Source organism: Crocodylus porosus, unplaced genomic scaffold, assembly GCF_001723895.1.
Source record: "Crocodylus porosus isolate Cpor-Errol unplaced genomic scaffold, CroPor_comp1, whole genome shotgun sequence".
In the NCBI taxonomy this organism is placed as follows: Eukaryota; Metazoa; Chordata; order Crocodylia; family Crocodylidae; genus Crocodylus; species Crocodylus porosus.
In genome coordinates this window covers 1,988,627-2,011,011 of record NW_017728945.1, presented here as the reverse complement: position 1 = coordinate 2,011,011, position 22,385 = coordinate 1,988,627, and the positions used below count along the sequence as shown (strand labels likewise).

Genomic DNA, 22,385 nt, shown 5'->3' with positions numbered 1-22,385 from the left:
AAACAGAATAGTAGCAGCAGCTCACGTCTTCTCCAGCCAGAGTCAGAGCACCCTGGCTGTTCATCTGTCCACGTGATGGCTGCAAGGGTGAGGTTGCTTTGTTGTTTGTCCTTTGCCTAAAGGAGAGCCAGCTATTGCAGAAGAATTTGGGCTTTAAGACCAAGAGGAAAGTGGGGAGTGAGAGGTGGAATAGCTAAAGGGGGAGCATGCCACACAGCTCTGCAACAGCTGGAACCAGAATGACGCCAGCGGGTCCCAGACCCACGCAGCCAGCAGTCTGGAGATACTCCATCACCCCCACGCAGTTGGGTGACCGTCCCCCACACACTTTTGGAGCAGGAGCATGTGAGTTTTGCTCCAGCTGTTGCTGTGCAGCATCCAAGACACTGGGTGCAGTCCGTGCAAATTCACAAGCATGTAAAGCCCTGGGTGCCAGGGAGTGAGGTCACTGCAGCGACAAGCAGACGCCGGGCTCAGTCCGGTGGGCACATCCTCAGTACATGCTGCTCCGTGCCTTGGATGGGGCAGCGCGCAGCCAACGTGTCCATCGGCGCCTGTTCTTGCCATCCCGTGGAGGCAATGACTAGTCTGAGCCATCCGCTGCAGCGGGGGAGAGGGGAGGTGGCTGCTACCTTGTAAATTATGGGACTGGCTCCAGTCTCTTTGGGTAAATTATGGGACTGGCTCCAGTCTCTTTGGGTAAAAACTCCTCTTCAGTGGAATGGAAGGAGCAGAGGCCAGCCCACCTCGCTGTGGGTAAGCAGAGACTATAACCTTTCCCCCTGTCTTTCCGAGTATTGCTACCCTTGGCAAGATGCAGGACACCGGCAGGGATCACTAGTGCAGATATGGTCCCTGTCCGTGTCCCAGACATTCCTGGAGCAGCACATTGCTCCTCCCCATCCATTCTGCCCTGACGCCGACGGGAGGATGAACGGAGGAGCCGGGCCCGGGCAGGGGAGTCAGTGTTCCTCCAGGACATGGCATCCGTAGTTCAGCCAGTCGTGGCAAGGGACTTCCCAGCTGCAGCTCCCTGCCTGCGCCTGTCTAGAGCTCAGGCGTCATGAGTCATCCACTTGCAATCCATGAGCTGTCTTTAGTAGTCCCACAGGGAGCACGGTATTGAACCATGGTAAGAACAGACTGGACTCCCCTTCTGTGTACACTGGGACTCTGATCAGACACTGGGGACTGATTACAGTTGGATGTGCAGCGGGGAAGGTGGCTGGCCAGGGAAGGTCACTACAGGAAAGCCATTTTGTTTTACAATTCCTTTGTCTTACAGATAAAAGCGACGGATCATTGCAAACAAACCAGGGAGAGATTAGAAGAGTAACCCATCTATTTTTCCCTTCCATTCATCTGTCTCAATAGATAAATGACATTAGCTCAGATCTGGGTGTGGTGGGAGGCTAAAACTCATAGTAGGACTCAGATGATCTGTGTTTTCTCTCAGCTCCTGTGTGACAAGTCCCTGTGACCCTGTTTTGCCCTCTGTGGAAGGGGGAAGAGCAACACTTTTCTTCCAGAGGGTTTCTGTAAGACTGGGTTCATGTCGACGCATCAAAATCTTTGAGATCCTTGGACAGTAACGGAAGTGCCGCACGCACAGCAAGAGCGGGCAGGGGGTTGCCTCCAGCTAGTGCATGTACATGCATCTGTCTATCGGGCACACACATTGTGGACACTGTGTATGTGCAGAGTTGATTATAAGCCAGGAAATCCTGTCCCTAGGCACAGAGACTCTGACTTTCCCCAGACCGTGCCGTCTGACATCAGGCTCAGCAGCCATGACTCTCTGACCCCCTGCCCCAACCACGCTGTGGTCTTCGTCCCTCCCCGCAGCCAGGTGTGGACCAGTGAGGTTAATCTGAGCCAAAGAGAGTCATCTCTGCTTTAGCCAGGCGCTTTGCACAGCCGCTTTAATGTGCTTAAGCCATCAGGACACTAGGACATCCCAGCACTAGGGCTCACTCAGCCAAGAGCAATGCCTGTTAAGGGAACTCGGCTAGGAAACGTCCCCATCCCCTCACTCACTTCCTTCTGGAGTGATGCTTCCTGTGGTACAAGCGTGCGGGAAGCTTGCCGCGGCCGGGCAGACCGGAGAACAGAAATTCCCAGTCTGGGAGTGCTGCTCTCCGAGGGACGGCGGGTTTCCCAGCAGCTAGGAATCCCCCCGATTCTGCCTCGCTCCGCAGTGGCCTGGCCCGGCAGGGGAACTGAGCAAAAGAGCTGTTCCCTCGCTACACTCAGCACAGGAGCTGCATCCCCCGTGTTGGCAGCCTGCTTCTTACCCCGTCCGCACCGCTAGCAGAACGCCCATCGGCTTCCCGCATTTGTTTCTGGCCTGGCAGCGTTACCTAATGGTCAGCGCAAGGCAGCAAGAGGCAGCACTCCTGTGCTCCGGGACCACCGTTGCCACTGCCCTCAGGCAGATCATATAAGGCCCAGTCCTGCAGCTTTTAATCCCATGAGAAATCCTTACTCTAGGGTGGCAGGCATAGGTACAACTGCGCTGCACCTCAGGTTCCCCGCCTGGTCACTAGGGCTGCGGTGGGAGATGCTGTCTCCTAACCCTGGGACTCCTGGGGGCAGGGTGTGCGATCGGCTTCATCAGCCAGCCTGAGGAGGACGTGTGGTCCCCGCTTCCGTGACTACATCAAGCCTCTCTGCGATGTGCTGGGGGAGCTGCTCTGCGTTATTGCATGTGGCTTGCTGTGGTCCTGCCGCATTATTGCCCTTCACTGCCCAGCTGCCAGGCTCCGACCAAGGGGCAAGGTCCTTTTCCCCAGGGCACATGGCTGTGCTCGCAGGCCTTTCCCAGGCAGCTCCTCACATGGGCCATCACTCTGTTTCCTGGGGAGCCGGTTCTCACCAACCCATCCTCAGTGCCCCTGCTGAACCCTGACCCTGTCTCGCTCTTGCTGACTCTCAGGGGAAGGAGCCAAGACAGTATTAAAGAGCGGCAGCCTCTCTCCATCTGTCTCTCCTCCCCTCTGCACAGTCATCTCCTCCACGCCCCCTACCCCAACACACACAGATGTGCTTCCACCAGCTGGGAGGGAAGTTCTCCGGGCAGCAGTGGGTCAAGCAGGAGCTCCACGCACGTGAGGGGCCTCAGCCCTTCTTTCCTGCATCTCTGGGGACCCGCGTGGGAACAGGCACCGCCAGAGGTAGGTGAAAAATGCACCCTGGGGCGGCAGGGATTTAGGCAAAGGGCAGAATGCAAAGTGAAACTTCGAGAGTAAGTCTCAGCCCCCGCTTGCTAACTTCCCCAGACAAGAAGCTGGAGGCAGATGTGTGCAAAAAAACCACCTAGAAGCAAAGTCTGCTTGAGATCACAGCCTGGGAGCCAGTGTCCAAGGGCACACGCCCCCCCGGCCTGGAATCCCATTCCTGCCAGCTGCAAATCCCTTCCACTTTTCCCTTTTATGGAAGAGTCGATAAGTGGATTTAAAAATTAAATACAAATTCAGCTTTTTCGGGCTCAGTTTCTAGAAATGGGCTAGAAGGGGCTGGGATGAAATTACTTGAAATGCTTGGGTTTGAGGACATGGTTTTTTGGCCTGTGACCAGCCCATCTGCTCCCAAATCCTAAGCATATGTGTGCATGGGCATGAATGTGTGTTCATGCAGGCAATGCGCAGACAAGCCCGCGTGAGCTCGAGTGATCAATGCCCTTCAGCCGATAGGAGAGCTGTAGACTGTACCTAGACCCACGGTTCTGCTGTGTTTGCATCTGGCCCACTTCCCATGGACTCAGAGGGACAAGGGTTGTGAAGACCTTGTGCTTAGGCCATCTTCAGTAGGAAAGCCCCAGCTGGCTGCACCTTCCACCCCTCCAGATCCAGCAATGACAGCTTCAGGAAGCTTTTTACTTCCATCAAGCCTAACTGCCCCGTTGCTTAGTGTCAGCTCACAGCCCTGACTTCACACTAACCCCTGTCTTTCCTCCACGCTCGCCCCTTTGAGAGGCTAGCAGGCTGTGCCCATGATCCCATTCACTGTCCTACACCCCCTGTAGCCTTTCCTCCTCCCTCTGCCCCACCAGCTCTGCCATTTTTGCTGCTCCCTTCCCCAGTACATTTATACCACCCTGGCCACCACTCCGGCTAAGACTGTTTATAAAGAGCTGCCAGTTGGTAGAGACTGAAGCTTTCACAAGCATGCTGATGTCAGTCACAACAGCTGGAAACACAACCAGAGGGGTTGCTTGTGTCGACAGATAGAGCGAGAGAGCAGAGGCTTTGAAGTGGGTGAGGTACCAGGCTTTGAAGTAGGCGAGATGCTATTGTCATGACCCCCTAGGCACGTCCCGGAAATGCCTGCAGGGTGGGAGATCGCTCTCGTTGGTGGCCCACAGGGGCCTCTATGTCCGCAGCACATAGCTCAGAGCTGTGTAACAGCGGTAACGTGGCTAACGGCAGGCCGCGTGCTCCTGAGTTAGCACTTCCCGGGATAAGCGGCATTTTGCAGTCAGGAATGCACGTGCTTGACTCTGCCTGCTTTGGCTGAGTCAGAAACTGGAGTCAGTGCTTCATTGTGTCATGCACAGTGCCCCCCTGGGCCAGCTCAGCTCACCCCAACTGGGCCTTGCACAAGAGGAGGGGAAGGCAGGTAGGCAGCACTGTGGCCTGATACAAGCTCAGGAGTGAGAGGCAGAAAAGGCAGGTAGAGCCAGCTCCCGATGGGGCCAAGCAGCCTGAGCTCTGTGGCTCATGGCCCTCTCCGATCAGACTCTCCTTCCCCAAACCAGGCTCTCTTCTTCCAGGCTTTCTCCCCCCAGCTCATGGCCTCTTGCACAGCCAGGCAGCACTCACATCATGTCTGCTGATCAGGCAGGCAGTGTCTATGAAATCTCTGAGGTGCTGCACAAAAGCCCCCGCAGCGCAGTCATGGCAGGGGAAGCTGCATCCTGTGCGTCGGTGCCTTAGCCACACACTCTGGGGAAAAGTCCTGCCTTGGACGCAGAGCTGGAAAGGAGAGGGGGCACTGCAGCTGTAACCGAACGATCTCCAGCTCTTCGGTGCTTTAGCCAGGGCCACCTTATGGGGCCTGGACCTGGGTTCCCCTTGGCCAGCCCACGGGGCACTCACTGCCTGCAGTGGAGCCACTCCTGCCTTGTACCAGCGAGATGAGCAGAACTGAGTCCCAGAGGCTGTGTCCCCTGAGGCCGTTTTGCCTTTGAAGCCTCAACCCACAGTGCTGGAACAAAATCATCTTCCCACACTCTCCCACGGCATCACAAGCCACAGGGCTCTCTCCAGCCCTCCTGCTCCCATCCATGCTCACCTGGCAAGGGACAGTAAGGCACTCAAAAGACTGGGAACCTGAGTGGCCAGCAGAAATGCCTTTGAGCATACAGACAACTCAGCACCTCAGTCTAAAAACTTAATCTAACCTGATCTAAATTGTAGGTGTTCATGGGCTTCATAGCCTTTAAGGCCAAAAGAGACATATGTGATCATCTGAACTGAGTTTCTACAGAGAACAGCCTAGAGGGCTTCCTGCAGTAACTTCTGCATCCAGCCCAACTACTTATGGATCGATTGGTCAGTCTATCTGTCTAGCCACCCCCCATTTCTAGGTTCTCATGGTGGCACCCACTGCCACCATGCCAAGGTGTCTTTGATATTTTATAATAGCGGCACAAGAAGCCAGACCTTATTCCATTAGATGCATGAGTGGAATTAGGTGCCTATGTGCAGTTCTGTTCCCCCTGAAGTCCTGAAAATCCATTAATGCTTCTTCCTGCAACACCGTGGCATCTTCCTCGTCAGACTGAGTCACAAACCAGTAGCGAAGAGGAGGAGGATTCGAGGAGTTTTTTGCACGAACAGTTTTTCAGAGACTTGAGCAGGATGGAACAGAGCTGCATTCGGGCACCCAGCTGCACTTATGCACCTAACAGGTAGAGTAGGATCTGGCCCCAGGAGGTCACACTCACCCTATTTACCCTTTTGTCAGTAAAAAAAAAAAAAAGAAGATATTTAGAAAAAGTCCTAGTGGAAGATCACACAGAAGGGTCCCAGAGGATGTTGACTAAACTTGGTAAAGTTTACCCTAAGGTTCAGCATATGGAGCGAGGCGTTCATGCCAGCTGCGGTGGTGCCATCAAAATCTACCATGTCTCTTTTTGTCTTTGCCTTAGAAAACACTGAACTTGCTTTACCCAGGCATCTGCGCATCCACAGCCTGGCAGTAAGGTGCCTCCTGGTCCTGCAGGTGCCCTGTGCTCTCCTGCCATTGGATCCATGGAAGTGGAGCTTTATGTCTGTGCCATGGTTTGTGTCATTGCTGCCAGTCCAGAGACAGACACGGCTCTCCCATTCCTCTTTGATGAGACATTTATTTACCAACTCTGGCAGGTGGAGAAAACAGCCCCATGGGATTGCAGACACTGGAGTAGAAAGTGATTCCCCGGGTGACCTTGGCTAACTCCCATAGCCTCCATGAGACTTAGCCTCTCTCTGTAAGATCCTTCCTGTGTCTGTCTAGCATAGACTGCATCTCCCAGTTGGTTTACATAGCTGAGATCAGGGACCCATTTTTCGAGGGCAGTGATTCTCAACCAAAGTGCCGCAGCACCCTGGGGTGCCCTGAGATCCCTTCATGGGTGTTGCAGGGTGCCAAGCAATATTAGCACTGTTAGGTGTGTGCGTGTGATTCACAAGATAAGCCCAGAGATTTCCAATAAGGGATCAATAGTGTAAAATACCTCCTGACCTGCTGGGGTCTTTACATCTTCTTTGCAACAGACAAATTGCTCAATTATTTTTCTGTGATCACGTGAAAGCCAAGAGCTGGCACTCTCTGAGGGGTGCCTCGAGTCTAAAAATGTTAAGAACCACTGCTCTAGGGTCTATGTGAAAACACACGAGAACGGCTATGTGCACGGGGGACCATATGTATACATGTGCCTGAGTGTGTGCTGGGACGTGTGCGTGCATCTGAGCACTTTTGTCTCTAAGGAGAGGAAAGGGAGACTTGAGCCTGGTCTGTGTTTCAAGGTTTTCTAGATAAGTTATGGTATTTCGGAGTGTGAGCATGTCACTGCTCTCCCCCCCACCCCCAGACCAACAGAGCTATGCAGTCATCCCAGCAGATAAAGGCATTTTTTCCTGGTGTAGCTGATTATTCGGGAAGCTGGTTAAGAAGCGCCTCAGCTGGGTGAGCCTGCCGGCAGAGCTCTACAGGCCAATCCTTCCCAGTGCAGACAGGGCCATGCAACCCTGGCACCGAAGATTTCCATCTCTTCTTCCACTCACACCCTCCCACTCGCATCATGTGGCATACGCTGCCCCCAGCAAAAGCTTACACCTCTCTGAGCCCGTCATTGTCTAGGTGCCACCCTGCCCTGCCTGCCCCCTAACTCTGTACTCCAAGCCCAGCAAGCGAGCGTGGCAATTCATTTCCCTCGTTTCCTGCAGGCTCTTCCTAGGGAATCAGGAAGAAGTGAATTCCCATAAGAGCCCCTGCTGGGAGGATAAGCAGGAATAATAAACTGGAATTTGTTGAGTGCCTGAGGCTTGAGGCAATGGGCAGGGAGGTGGCTTGAGGGATTCCTCCTAGTAATTGCAGAAACTCCCCCTTAGTTTTGGCTTTTTCTATTTTAAACTTTGACGTGACAAGGGCAGGAGGGACCAGCAAAGAGGAGAAAAAACAGAGCTGGGAAAGTACATTACCAAGTCATCATACCCCAAGCCCTAGACATGGGCTGTACTAAACATAACCCCCACTGAATCCAGTGGTGCAACTCCTGACGCATGTGCCAACGTGAGGATGGCATGAGTGTGTAGCCAGCGTGCTTATTTCCCAGGTTGCTAACAGACAGGGATCAGCACAGGGCATTTCTTTAAAGAAGAAAAAAGTTTTCTGCTTACTCTTCACCCTGTTTATTTTTGCATTTTTACCAGAATTGGTAATAATGTCACTTCCACTTTAGTTCAAGGCCTGCTTCATGCCAAGGCTCTCAGTGCTCCTCAGAGCTGCTTGTTAAACAATTATCTTTTCTGTTGAAAAAGCCTTGAAACTGCTCACTTTGCCCTTAGATCTTCTCTGATGTTCTTTCCATAATGTAAAGTGTCAAACCAATATTTGACCACACTTTGCTGTATTAAATGCACCTGAATAACTGGGCTCGCTAGACAATGGACATGTTCAGTAAAATTATTTTAAACTGTATTCATAAAAATCCACATAGAAAACAACAGACTCAGATTAGAGTTAGATTTGATCACACCACATCAGCAGTGGACTGGAGACCCATGTTTGGAGATGTGCTAGTCACCGATCTCCTACGAGATAGCCGCCCCCACCAAGGGAAGCAAGGTGACAAAGAGGCGTTTATAGGGGCGTGTGAATGGAGTAGGAGCAGCTTCCTGCAGGTGGCTCTTTTGATTTCAGATTGGAGGTTAATTTGGTTTCAGAGCTGCAGATGTTGCAAAAAACTGTTTATCTGCAATTGGAGGCTGGTTTGGTTTAAATATAGCAGCAACCATAGTTAAGGTGGAAAACCACTTTCTGTTTAAAATGTGACTCCTAAGCACTCCACAACTCACAGGCTTACTTGGATTGCTCAGTAATATGGTCTGTGTCAAGGCAGTGAGTGCTAAGCTTACTGCCCCAATTGTGGAGAAATGTCAGCAAGGGGTCCCCCAATATATTGTGCCCCTTCCCAAAACAGCTTTCCTTAAAGTTGCAGCTTCTAGTCACTCCTTTTGATCAAAACGCTTCTTGGTCTGTGCCTTAAATCACTAGATACTTACCCCAGCTAATGCAGGGAACCCACTACCCCTTGCCAGAAGCAAAACTAAAAGCACTAAAAATGTTGGCTCCCTAAAGGCAGGAGCCTAATGCCCAAGAGCTGTTGGACCTGTACTGCACCCTGGGTCTTTTCCAATCCAGCCCATGGTCAAGGAGAGCAGGAAGGAAGGCATCTTGCTGTAGTCTGCAGGCCAGGGAGCATATGGCTGGAAAGACCTAGCTGAAATAGGTGGAGAGCTTAATTCAGTGTTCAGGTTGGGTGTGGCCATCAAATAAGCTGCTGCCTGAGATGTATATCAGAGAACAATATGCCAGTGTCTTTGAAGAGGCTAATATCTTAATAGCGGGTGGAGAGAGCTACTAGTTGGAGGGGGCAGAGCTAGAGAGTCACGAGCTTTTCTCGCCTGCTGGTAAGTTACTGGAACAAGGTTAGAACAGAGACTGCATCCTCTCGCTGCACCTACCACCCACGCTTCCTATTTCAGAGCTGGAGTGTAGGGCTGTGCAAAGTTTCGGATCATCTCTGAAACCGAATCAAGATTTGGAGGCTGAATCTATGAATCTGAATCAAATCGCTGAAAGCTTTAGGCTTTCCAAATCGATTTCGAGCTTCCGAATTGCTTCAGAAAAGATTCGGAGCCAATTCGACCATAGACTATAATGGGGAAATCAATGAAGTATCTATATTGTTTTTTTGTCTGATTTGGATGAAACTTGCAGGGGTGGTAGCATGAGAGCATGAAGTTTACCACATTTCAAGACCAGTGCAGGAGTTTGGGGGGAACTGCACCCCAAATTCTTGAAAGCAAAACTCATGTCAGTTGTATGTGTTACACCACAGGAGAGTAAAAACCACAGGGGTAGTAGCCCCCGGTGAGGCCACAAAACCTGCCAAGTTTGAAGGAGATAGGTGCAGGGGTTTGGAGGGGAACTGTACCTCAAGCTGCGGACAGGCAAAGCTTGTGACATGGGTGACACTGTGTGTTAAGGCGCAGCAGGGTGACAGCTGCAGGGATGGTAGCCCCTGCTGTGGCCATGGTGCCTGCCAGCTGTGGAGGAGATCGGTGCAGAGGTGTTCTGGGTCCTAGGGCCATGCACCCCTAGCTGCTGACAGGCAAAACTTGTGCCATGGGTGGGTGCTCGTGCAACTGACTGTCTCTGCCCCCGGACAGTTGACTGTCTGTATTGATTATTCCTTCTCCTTAGTCTATGGTTTTGTAGGTGTTAATTGCTGCTAATTAACTGGCTACATTAGCTAGGTCCTGTGTATTGAGCTGGTCCCTGAGGGAATCATGATTGATTGGTAACTGGTAACACAGAAGCTTAGCAGCCAGGCCTGCAGCAGTCAGCTTCGGAGCCACTTCGGCCAAATCAAAGCAGAAACCCAGTCCGGAGCTGTGGATCGGATCCCTGGCATCCGATCCCGGATTGAATAGTTGCCTACTTGCACAGGCATACTGGACTGTGTCCTCAGGCCACGGCATGAAAGTGCCCAGGAGTGGAGAGGAATGCTTGGGGGTCACAAGGTGGGGTTGCACCCTAGCACTGCCTAACAGCACTCCTGCACGGGACCCGAGTCTGCTACATAAGCACCGAGGCCTCCAAGAAACCTGTCTTCCCATTGAGGAAGATGAGGATAGTCAGAGCTGGGCCTGAGCCAGTGTGGAGGGGATAACACAGCCCCACTCTGACCTCTGAAGGGCAGGAAACAATGCGAGGTACACGCCCAGGCAGCCTGAGCTGTACACAGACGACGGCTTGTCTCCTGAGTACAGAGGGTACAGGGAGGCGAGAGTTAGGCTCTTTAAAGTGGCACTTGAGGAAGGCGCAGTAGTCAGGAGGTGGGAGGGACTCCGTCTACCTTTTGACTGGGGCAGACCGAGGCAGGCAGGCAGATGCTCCGCTGGCAGCAGGCGTGCGGCGCTGGGGCTGAGGGAGGGTTTGCGGTGGTAAGCGAGCATCCTGGCTTTCACTCCATTCTTGCACGTCATTCAAGGGCTGGACATGTAGAAAGAAGCTGCTGCTTCGCTTAGTGGAAAGAACTAACAGTTGCGGCTGGAAGTGCGGTAACAGCAGTCAAATAGCTCAGACTCAGACGGGTTTAGCTTAACGTGGAAAAAGGCCGCCAAAGCTAGGACCTCTTCAGCTGGGAGCCAGAGCACTCATCTCACAGCAGAAGAGCTAGGGCTTTATTTGAGTGCAGCTGTCGGCGCAGCACCATGTAAGGCAGCAAGAGGCTGTCCCCAGCCAGGAGAGCCTAGTGGCAGGGGGCAGGGAAGTTTGGCCTGAAAGGGCATTAGGCACAGAGGGGCAGGGGCTTTAGAGGGCAAGATTAAAGCAGGGGGTTGAAACATCTAAAATAATATCCTTCCCCACCCCCATCCAATAAGTCACTGCCCACAAACATGGTCAGCCTTCCTCCTTTCAGGGCCGCAGCCCTGGGTAGCTTGCTGGGAGCAGGGCCGCAGAATAGGCAGGGTGGATGCTAGCTGGATCGCAGCACAGTGCTGAATTCAGGGCTGTTCCTCTTCCACAAGGCATATTAGTGCACCTGGTACAAGCGGCCTGTGGCTTGTAGAGCCCAGCGTGGGATCTGGAGGCCAGGGCAGCTGGGCCAAGCGATGGAAAGAGAGACGGAGATGGGACTCCTCATAGACACAGCATGGCGGGGGACACTGTGGAGCAGGCTTGAACTGGGCTGGCTTCCCAATCCTCCACCTGGGAAGGCACAGGAGTGGACTGGGTAGGCCCCTCCTGTCTGAAGCAGTGGAGAAGGGCGATTCCTCATGCAGAAAGGAGGCCTCCCCAGGAGTGGGGAGGACAGTGGGGAGAGACAGCAGGCTGGTGACAGGACCAGTTAACCCGGCAGGCAGACGGCTGGTGGTGCAGCAGCTGAAAAAACCTCTTGGAGATTTCTTGACCACCTGTGATGTTTGGTGGGGAGCATGAGACATAGGAGTTGGGACTGGGAAGAAGCCTGTGGTCCCGGGACACTGGTACCAGGGATGTGAGGAGATGTAGGAGTGACATGGGCACACGGTTCAGATTGCAAGGTGGAGGCCTAGGCTGAGGGCTACGGTGGGCCCTTGGAGAGCCTCCAGTTTCACATGCCAGAGGGAACTCGAGGGCCTTGGTGTGTGGCTGAGAAGACAGCGTGCAGAAGAGGCTCTCCCGCCTGCTTGCGAGGCCCCAGGGTCCATTTTGGAGAAGAGGGAGCCGGTGCAGAGAGGGCAGCTCCACCTTAATCAAGATGGAGCCCGGCTGCTGGCATGTCAAATAAATGAGATGCTGGAGGAATGTCTAAACTAAGATTTGGGGCGAGGCCAGCCCGAGCCGAGGAGCTCCTGCTTTGGGCAGCAATGGTTGTTAAATCAAGAGGATGCAAATTACAGCTGAATGAGAACACGGCATGAAGGCTGGGCAGGTCATTGGGTGTCTACCCTATGCTCCCAAACCACTTCATGCATTTTCCTTTCAAGGCTTTTGATCCAATTTCCCACAAGGCTCTCGTGGGATAACTGGAAGATTGTGGGTTCGGCTGCTCGACAGTTCAGTGGGTGGGAAACTGGCTTCAGGGTAGGACCCAGAGAGTTGTAGCGAACGGATCTGTGTCATCTCGGCGCAAAGTGCCCGGTGGTGTCGCTCAGGGGTCCGTGCTTGGACCGGTGCTTTTCAACATCTTTATCAATGGTTCAGCTGGGGGAGTGAAAAGCTCGCTGGCCAAGTTCACAGACAACACCAAGTTACAGGGCAGTGTGGTCACATCAGAAGATAGGCGGACCTGGACAGGCTCGGGAGTTGGGCAGACAGGAACCAGATGAAGTTTAACACTCCCAAGTGTAAGGTGCTCCAGCCCGGGGCAAACAACCCTCAACACACCTACAGGCTCGGTGTGGACAGCTTGACTTGCACCACGGCCAAAAGGGACCTAGGGGTAATGACTGACCATTGCATGAATATGAGCCGACAGTGCGATGCGGGGGCCAGCAGGGCAAATAACACGTGGGCAGGCATCAACTGGTGCATCTCATGTAAATCTAAGGCAGTGATCCTCCCGTTGTGCTCAGCACTGGTGAGACCGCAGTTGGAGGACTGCATCCAGTTCTGGGCGCCGCACTTCCATAAGGATGTGGAAAAGCTTGAGGGTCCAGAAAAGAGCCACCAGTATGATAAGGGACTTGCAAGGCAAGCCATATGAAGAAAGTCTGAGGGACCTGGGCCTCTTTAGACTAAAGAAGAGAAGATGGAGAGGGGACCTGATAATGGCTTACTGCTAAAAATCAGAGGAGTGCATCAGGAGCTCGGTGAACAACTGTTCACTAAGGCACCCTTGGGGAAGACCAAGGTCGATGGCTACAAACTCCGGGACGGCCGCTTCAGGCTTAATAACAGGAAAAACTCCTTCACATTCAGGGTGTCTAGACAGTGGAATAAACTCCCCCCAGAGATGGTGCAGTCACCTACCTTGGAGGTTTTCAAGAGGAGACTAGACAGTCACCTCGCTGGGGTCACCCAGTCCTAGTTGTCTTCCTGCCTGGAGTGGGGGGACTGGACCCGATGATCTGCAAGCTCCCTTCCGGCCCCTGACAATCTACAAATCTAATGCATTTAATCCAATAACTATTCATAGAGGCCATGGGAAGCAGGGGGCAGAGCCGTGGAAGGGTTGCTTCTTGCATGCTGCCCTAGACCCATGACTCGTGCACTCCTTTCCACTCACAGCCCGTGCTTCATCAAGAAGGATGGAGCATGCTCCCAGGCTTGGGTAGCCCAAATTTCAACTCCCCACCTGCACACAGGTTATGTGATGCAACAGGATTTAGCTGGGGGTAGAGGAGGGGAGGGGGGAAACTGTTTTTTAAGCACTTCAAGCAACTGCTTCTTGGAGCAGGTAGTGCAGGGGCAGCCAGGAGGCCAAGCCGGACACATGAGCCAATACAGCGAGTGACAGCAGTGCAGCCCCAAGGAACAAGAGTCAGGTTCACCAGCAGGGGTAGGGAGGATTCCTGTAGGCAACCCAGTGATGCTGGCCTTTAGGAAGGGAGTTCAAGGGTGCATCCAGAAGGCCTAGAGCCGAGATTCTGCTTCAGCTCCTGGCCCCCCGCCCCAGAACAGCAGAGCCTGAGCAGACCTGGTAGCACTGAGCAACAAGGAGACCAGGCTAAGGAAATATCCAGTGCTGCTTGAGCCGAGCAGAAACCCTTGAAAATGGGGATATCAGGTCTGTGTAGAGCCAAAGATTTACTGGGTGGAATAAAAGGAAGGAGCAAGTGGAGTTCAAAGAGCAGATGGTCAGAGAATCTCTGCTCCTTACACCTTTGAAAATACTGAGTAACAAGAGACGTGCAAGAGGACTGATGAACCTGCTGGAACGGCAGTGGTTAAGGGAGGAACAACATGGTCTCCTTGCCTCAGTCTCCCTTACTACGATTGTTCCTACCCCAGGCCCCCCCGCCAGCGTCCACACTGCTGCTGCAGAAGCACGTGCAGCATTGGACAGAGCCGCCGGAGGCAGGTCTGAGCTAGCTGGATGCAGCGCTGGCAGCAGTCTACCCACAGCAAACCGAGCCCAGGGATGAGATGCCAGAGGTAGATCCAGCAGGGGTGCATGGCACAGGGGCACCCTCCATTTCAGTCAATGCTGAGAAAGTGGCTGTCAGGGACTTTTTTTTTAAGTCTGTACAGCAAGTGCTCATCCCAGGGGTGGTTATGATGCTCCTAGCATCCTCCGAGCCCTTGTCAGGCTGGCTCCCTTGGGACACTTTCCCACCACACCTTGATGTTATTAATTTTGAAGGAAAGGGAGGCTGCCCCAGGGCTTCCCATGCCTGACCTCTCTCTCATGACCACAGGTGTCCATGGTCACAGCCTTACGGACTAGCTGCATCGTTCCAGCCTCCCCTGTACATCACTCCCATGCCTTACAGATATTAGCCATCACCAGTCCTCTTCACCACTGTGACTGGGCCTCCCCGTCCAGACATGTCACTCACCTCGACTACTCCCCAGTGCATTTTCTAGGCTTGTCTGCTTCTCCCAGGCACCTCGCTTCTTGGAACGACACCCAGGCACAGCCATCCCACCTGTTCTCCCCCCCAGGCACTTTGCCTACATGAGTTACTCCTGGGCGCTGCATCCCACCCTAGCAGGCACCTGTCACTAGCCCGCTCTGGGCTCCAGCCCCTTGGCTCTGATCCCCAGGCTTTGTCCCAACCCGTGGGTGACTGTACCCTACCTTTGCCCTTCTCCAAGCTACAGACTTACCTACCCCTATTCCCAGGTCTAGTTCTTCTAAGGCCTGCCTCCAGGGTATGGGCTTACATGCCCCTGTTCTCATGCCTGCCCCGTTCCCAGGCTCTATATTGCTTACCCCACCTCAGCTGCTGGTGTGGTAGGAGCTCTTGCCTCTCTGGCTCTTGGAGCTAGTCTCTCCGACCAGCTCAGGCCCTGTGCTTATATGCTGCAAGCCCAGCTCCCTTTTGGTCAGGTGACTTTCTAATTCGCTCCTGCCACGCCTGTAGGCTGCTTCTCCCTTAGCCTTTCCTCTTCAGGTGACAGGTGCACCAAGAGCCCTGTCACTCCTGGAAGGCAGGCAGGCAGGCAGGAAAAAGGATCCTCCTGCCCTCCCCCAGGGGCACATCCTGTCTCCACCCTTTTCCTCTCTCCCCCCAGCTGAGCCGCTACTGGTGCCCCGGCCAGACGGTTCAAACTGCGTCAGGGCAGCAGAGATATAGCCGCAAACAAACATGCACAGAGGTAGTGACTGGAGCGTGGCTGGAGCAAGCTGATCATTTAAAACATAACAAGTGGCCAGGCCTAAATGGTCCCCCCAAGAGACCATTACACACTCCAGTATGAAATTGCTGAGCTGCCAACAAAATTGCTTATTAAAACAGCGGCCGCTCTAGAGGATTATAGGGATGAAATCTTGTACTTTCTGTTTAATAAAGGCTTTTGTTATGATCCGGGGAATTATACACCAATAAACCCTACGTCTGTGCTAATAGGGTCAGACCAGGATGCGTTCTCCCATCACATCTGCCTGCGGCAGGGGCAGCGCCAGCCTCTACCCAGTGGGGGGCTGACGTGGGCTAGAGAGAAAATTGGGGGTCTTCTGGCCAAACTTACTTCTTTGGTTTTTTAACAATATCCACTTAAACATGTGTTTTTTCTATGTTATCCGCAAAAGGAGAATAATAATATGTATGCAAACATATCAGGCTGGGCTGGGCTGGGGGCACCACCTCTGTGGGCAGCGGGTGGGAGTGGGGCAGGCTCAGCTGTGCAGGTGGGAGGCAGCGGCCCTGAGGGGGAGTTTTTCAGGTTAGTCAGCCTCAGAGAGGGATGAGAGGATGAGCCAAGAGACACAGGCAACCGCCATGGTAACAAATGAAATTCTGGATGAAGAAATGCAAATTAGGGCACAGCGAAGAGGAAAACCTAAACTATGGATTAAGCTTCTAGGCGTTCAATGTAGCGATGTCAAGCCATGAAAGGGATCTGTGCATCACTGCAGACAGGTCAGGTTTGACCTCTGTTCAATGCAAAGCTGCAGTCGTAAGCCAACTTCGCGGTAGGAGGCATGAGGAACAGGCTGAAGAATGATCCACAGCCCAGTCGGGTGTCTTTATAGAAATCAGTGATGCAGCCTCACGTGGCTGCAGCGTGCGGGGCTGTCATCGCGGCTCACCAAGGGGGAGAGAGGGCAGCGAGCGTGCGTGATGGCGGGGCCTGCCTTCCCTCTGAGGAGAGACCGAAGAGCCTGGGGTTGTTACTTGAGTGATGGGATGAATCAGAAAGCTCACAGCAAAACCACATCTGTCTAGAGAGGGGAGACTGGGGCTTCTGTTCATCCGGCTTCCCAACGCAGGAGTGAGGGGGTGTTTGGTGAAGCAGAAAGCCGACAGAAGGAAACACTCTCGCATGCAAGGAAGCCACCAAGGGCAAGAACTCAGCAAGGTTTATAGAGGGCCTGGACAGTGGCACGGGTAACCAGACTCTCCCCATTACCGCAACTACTGACACCATTTCTTGGGGAGGGCCATAAAGCCTGTGGTCACAGGGCCACTGGTCTCAGTGCCACCTACAGAGGGGCTTTTGCCCCTTCCTCAGAGGCCGCTGGTTCTGGCTGCCGTCAGGGTGGGGTTTGGGGCTCGGCTCTGCTCTGGCATGGTATTCCTCCCTTTCTCCAGCTGGGCAGCACGTGCAGGGGCCTGGCTTTGTCCTGCTCCAGGCTCAGGTTTGTCGGTCTAGCCCTTTCCACCTCTGTCCAATCCACTTCAGTGCTCGGACGAGTGGGTCCTTGGTGAGAAAGACCTTTTGTGGGAGCGGGCAGGGCAGGGGCAGGGCGGCAGGTTTTCCAGACTGCTCTCTGGCCACAATACAAGGGCTGTGGGAGGCTCTTTCCCAGGCTGGAGCAGCTGCTGGCATCCAGAAAGAAAACAATAAATTCCTCACATGCAGGCAGAGGATAAGGAGACCCCGTGCCCATTCTGGCTGGGACGGGACACAGAGCCTTGACCCACTGCAGAGAGGGAGTGGGATGAGCCTTTCAGAGGGTTCCCAGGGACACCCAAGGGACCCAGCTTGGATTAGCTTTTTCTCCAAGAACCTCAGAGGAGGGAGGGCCGGGGCAGGAGCTTTGGGCCCCGTGCGCGGGTGCCAGCCCTTTTCTGGTTTACTGGGGAAAGCCTCGCTCTCGCAGGAGCAGGACAGCTCTGCTGATCGCCGCCCCTCGGCCCAGCCGAGTGAATTCCTTTGCCGTGAATAGGGACGGGGCCGAGGATGCCACAGGAATCTCGGCGTGCAGCTCCCTGATAGGGTCTGTATTTGCAGCCCGCCTCGGCCCTGCCAGCAGTCAGCTGCCCGAGTGGGCAGTCAATGCATTCCTGAGCCCACCAGCACTGATGACCATTTGTGACAGATCTCCTGCTTTTTTGGGTGGGGTCCCAGCCCCCGCGGCCCACATGCTAGTGTAATGTATGCATAGCATCCCTGCAACACGTCAGACCACAGCCCAGTGTGCTCCCTCGGCCTCTCCAGCAGGTTTCCTGGGCAGCAGCTCTCTGCTATCCCTGCACAGGTACAGAGCCCTGTGTAGCCCAATTGCCTAAGGCCCCCCGCACCAGGACTAACCCTCTAAGACATCCCATGAGTGCAGACAGGCTCTCCCCAAACTCCCGTTGTGTGCAACGCCCTGGGCTGTGGCTTCACTCTTTAGGAGCCCATAGAGAAAGCACAGAGCCCCGACTCTGCCCGGGGATCTGGCAGGGGAAACACCATGTATCTGGGTCCATGAAGACAGCTCTCCTCAAGCCCTCCCTGGGATAACTGTTGTTCTAGCACAGTTTAGTAACCGCCAAGATGTTGAGGCTTAAAGCCCATTTTATGGTGAGGAGGGGGCTCCTCCCTAGCTTGCTCCTGCAGCCATATGGCTGAGGGCAGGTGAAACTTGGGGGCATCCAAACATCCTCCACCTAGGATGCCCGCCAAAAGACTTTGGAAATATCTGAAGACCCTGGTGGGGATGGAGGATGTTTGCCAGTTGTAGGGCCACTTATGGTTCTGGACTGACTCATGGATCTGGACTTAATTTGGCTCGGAACATGAAAAATGTCTTTTAACAAAAATCTGGAAGCAACCACTCTTTTCTTTGCAGGAAAACACAAGAGAGCACAGAGTGACAAAACAACACGGACACTGAACACAATGCCCTTCCATCCAACCTGCCCTTCCCATAGGAGTCCCTAGGAGCCTACCCGAGTTTAGATAGGCAGGGCTCCCCTGGCTTCATGTGTCTCCTGCAGCAGCTCCCCTCACCCTGCAATTGCCCCCAGGGCAGATCAGCTCCTGCTTTTGTGTAACCTCCCATTTCCCGGTGTCATGAGACCCTCTGCTCTGCCTCTTGACGTGGCCAAAGTCTCCCGACAGGTGAGCTGTTACATCTTCCCCCTGTTTCCAACCTGAAATTCTGGGTCACTCCAGGCAGCAGTCATCTCTTTGTTATTTCTTCACTGCAACGCAAATTCTTGAAAGCAAAGCTCATGTCACATGTGTGTTAAGCCACAGTGGGGTCAAAACTGCAGGGGTAGTAGCTCCTGCTGAGGCCACAAAGTCTGCCAAGTTTCAAGGAGATAGGTGCAGGGGTTTGGGGGAAACTGCACCTCAAGCTGCTGACAGGCTGCTGACAGTCATGACATAGATGACCCTGTGTGTGTTAAGGTGTAGTGGGGTGAAAACTGCAGGAGTGGTAGCCCCTGCTGAGGCGACAAAGCCTCCCAGCTGTCAAGGAGATACGTGTGGGAGGTTTGAGGAAACTGTAGCCCAAACACTTGAAAGCAAAACTCATATCACGTGTATGTGTTACACCACAGCAGGGTGAAAACTGCTGGAGTCATGACCCCTGCTGAGGCTATGAAGACCGCCAAGTTTCAAGATGATAGGTGCAGGGGGAGTCTAGCTTCTGGGGCCCTGCACTTCTGGCTGCTAACAGGCAAAACTCGTGACATAGATGACAGTGTTTGTGTTAAGGCGCAGTGGGGTGAAAATTGCAGGCCTGCTAGCCCCTGCTGTGGCCATGACGCCTGCCAGCTGTCGAGGAGATAGGTGCAGGGGGAGTCTAGCTTCTGGGGCCCTGCACTTCTGGCTGCTAACAGGCAAAACTCGTGACATAGATGACAGTGTTTGTGTTAAGGCACAGTGGGGTGAAAATTGCAGGCCTGCTAGCCCCTGCTGTGGCCATGACGCCTGCCAGCTGTCGAGGAGATCGGTGCAGGGGGGTTTTGGGGCCCTGCACCCCTAGTTGCTGACAGACAAAACTCATGACATGGGCGTTGGTGCAACTGACTGTGTCTGTCCTGGGGCAGTTGATTGTCTGTCTTGATTATTTCCTCTCCTTAGTCTGTGGTTTTGTAGGTGTTAATCCTCATTAACTCGTTACAGTAGAGAGCTGCCCTGTATTGAGGGGGCCCCTGAGCGAATCATGATTGATTGGTAACTGGTAACACAGTAGCTTAGCGGCCAGGCCTGCAGTAGTTCCTCCCACCCACCCACATGCCCCAAGACAGTCAGTCCCACAAGCACCCAAGTCACGAGTTTTGCCTGTCAGCAGCTAAGGGTGCAGGGCCCCAGAAACCAGAAGCCCTGCACCAATCTCCTTGACAGCTGGCAGGCTTCGTGGTCTCAGCAGGGGCCCCCATCCCTGCAGCTGTCACCCCGCTGCACCTTAACACACGCAGTGTCACCCATGGCACGAGTTTTGCTTGTCCTCAGCTTGCGGTGCAGTTTCCCCCAAACCCCTGCACCGATCTCCTCGAACCTTGGCAGGCTTTGTGGCCTCAGCAGGGGTCACCGCCTCTGCAGTTTTGACTCCACTGTGGTGTAACACACACACGTGGCATGCGTTTTGCTTTCAGGACTTTGAGGTACAGTTTCCCAGAAACCCCTGCACCTATCACCTTGAATCATGGCACGGGCCATGCTCTCAGCAGGGGCTACTATCTCTGCAAGTTTCATCCAAATCAGCCAACAGACAACAAACTTTTAGATTTGTCATTGATTCCCCATTATACTCAATAGCCGAATTACCAAATAGGCTCTGAATCTTCCGAATCAATTCAGAAAGCCTAAAGCTTCCAGTGATTTGATTCGGATTCCTAGATTTGGCCTCTGAATCATCTGAATCATCTCCAAATCCAAATCAGGATCCAAAGCTTTGCACAGCCCTACCGCCAAAGCAGCAGGCAGCCCCCCCTGCTAACACGCTCGCAGGCTGGCTCACATAGCACCCCTGTGGATGCAGTCACACCAGCCTGGCCCGGGCAGAGCATGCAGTCGGGCTGCTCCGCCAGAGCTGGATCCGCTGGGCTAATGCAGCAGAGCTGACAGGCCCTTTGCCCGGGGGGCTGCTCTCACATTTAACCCACTGAAGCTGCCGCCCCGCTAGTCCCAGCTGGAGGCGATGAGACAGTAGAGAGGTGGGATGCACCTCCCAGTTGAAGGGGAGCAGGCAGTGTGCACCTAGCCTCCTAGGGCCCTGTTCTTGTCTCCCTATTAGGTAGTTGGACGTGATCCTTTTCCACCCTGTCCCAGTCCCTGAGAACCAGTTAACCCAAGCGGTGGGTGGGAACTCCTTCTGCTCACTGCCTTTGGCTCTTGTGTTGCAAAAGTAGCTGTGTTAATGGTTTTTCAGGGGCTGGCGCAGGATGCGCTGGGATCACACTTAGGCTCCTAACAGGTGGGGTAGGATCAGGCCTTTAGAGCACGCTTTGTGGCCTCACCAGAGACCACCACCCCGGCAGTTTTCACCTCACTGTGGTGTAACACAGACGTGACATGAGTTTTGCTTTTAGGAATTTGTGGTGTGGTTCCCACAAACCCCTGCACCGATCTCTTCGAAACCTGGCAGACTTCACGCTCTCAGCACTGGCTACCACCCCTGCAGGTTTCATCTAGAGTATACTGAGTACTGATAGTTAGCTGGATCAGGGGAGCAATATTGATCCCTAGATCAGTGAACAAATCAACTAATATCAGCGCAAAACTAATATCGGCTCAAATCACAAGCTGATTTTTCCAGGAAATTTAAAGGCACCAAAATGAGCTGAAATCAAGTGATCAAATTGGTTGGACAGAAACTGGCCAACAGCCTTGCAGCCCTGATAGGAGCTGGGTCGCTCAGGGCCTTGTTACACCTTATACCATAAGCCATGCAAATGTTTAGTGCCTGACAGGAGCAGAGAGCCAGTCCTACCCCTGCTCACCAAGCCTCCAGGGGCAAGTCACAGCAGTGCAGGTGAAGGACGGTCAGAGATGGTTTTTCACCTTAGGTGTGACTGCTCCACTAAGTCAATGAACACCTGCGGTTTCCAGCATAAGGTATAAAGAAAGGCCTTCAATTTGAGCAGAACAGCTGTGTGGGGTGGCCGCACATTAATGGAACAGGAGCAAGGATATGCGGATTAGAGATAATCCTGTCCTGGAGTAGTGTAACTTCAAACCAAATAACAAGTGTTTTAAGCCACTTAATGTTAACATGCTGCCAATCCAGCATGTTAGGTTATTTAGGTGAGATAGTAGGAAATATTTAGGTTAGATATTAGGAAAAACTTTCTCACGAGCAGGGTAGTGAAGCACCGGAACAGGTTACCCAGGGAGGTGGTGAAATCCCCGTCTTTGGGGGTTTTTAAGACCCAGCTAGACAAAACCTTGGCTGAGATGATATAGCTGGGGATAGTCCTGCTTTGAGCAGAGGGTTGGACTAAATGATTTCCTGAGGTCCCTTCCAACCCTCATTTTTAGAGGCACACTGATACTTAGGTTCAATATCAGACTGGCACAGATATATAGACAATTTACTATATCAGAAATCAGCCTGATGTGGCCAATAATTTAGCCGATAAATGCCTGCATGCATGCAGCTGCCGTGCAGCACGTAGGTGGTGAGGAGCACAGCCCGGCAGCTTGGGGAGCTGCGTGCGGCTGGTAAAACCGTTGTGGTGGAAGGGGAGGGAAGGGGTGTAGTGGGGTAGATCAAGGCCCTCATGGTGACGGAGGGAGTGGGGCTGGGGCTGCCCAACCAGAGTGGGTGGGGCACGGGACGGAGCTCATCTGGGGGGCAA

General features: G+C 53.4%; 1 protein-coding gene across 2 annotated transcripts in view; it reads left to right on the top strand.

Moving 5' to 3' along the window:
- The first annotated feature begins 2,983 nt into the window (after window positions 1-2,983).
- TBXA2R (thromboxane A2 receptor) overlaps window positions 2,984-22,385 on the top strand; it is a 34,132-nt gene continuing 14,730 nt past the window's right edge. The window contains exon 1 of one of the 2 annotated variants that reach the window (XM_019550606.1): window positions 2,984-3,173. The gene's annotated coding sequence lies outside the window, so the exon portion shown is untranslated. Of the gene's footprint in view, window positions 3,174-20,765; window positions 20,777-22,385 lie in introns of those variants that run through there. The other variant, XM_019550604.1, reaches the window with a different exon arrangement.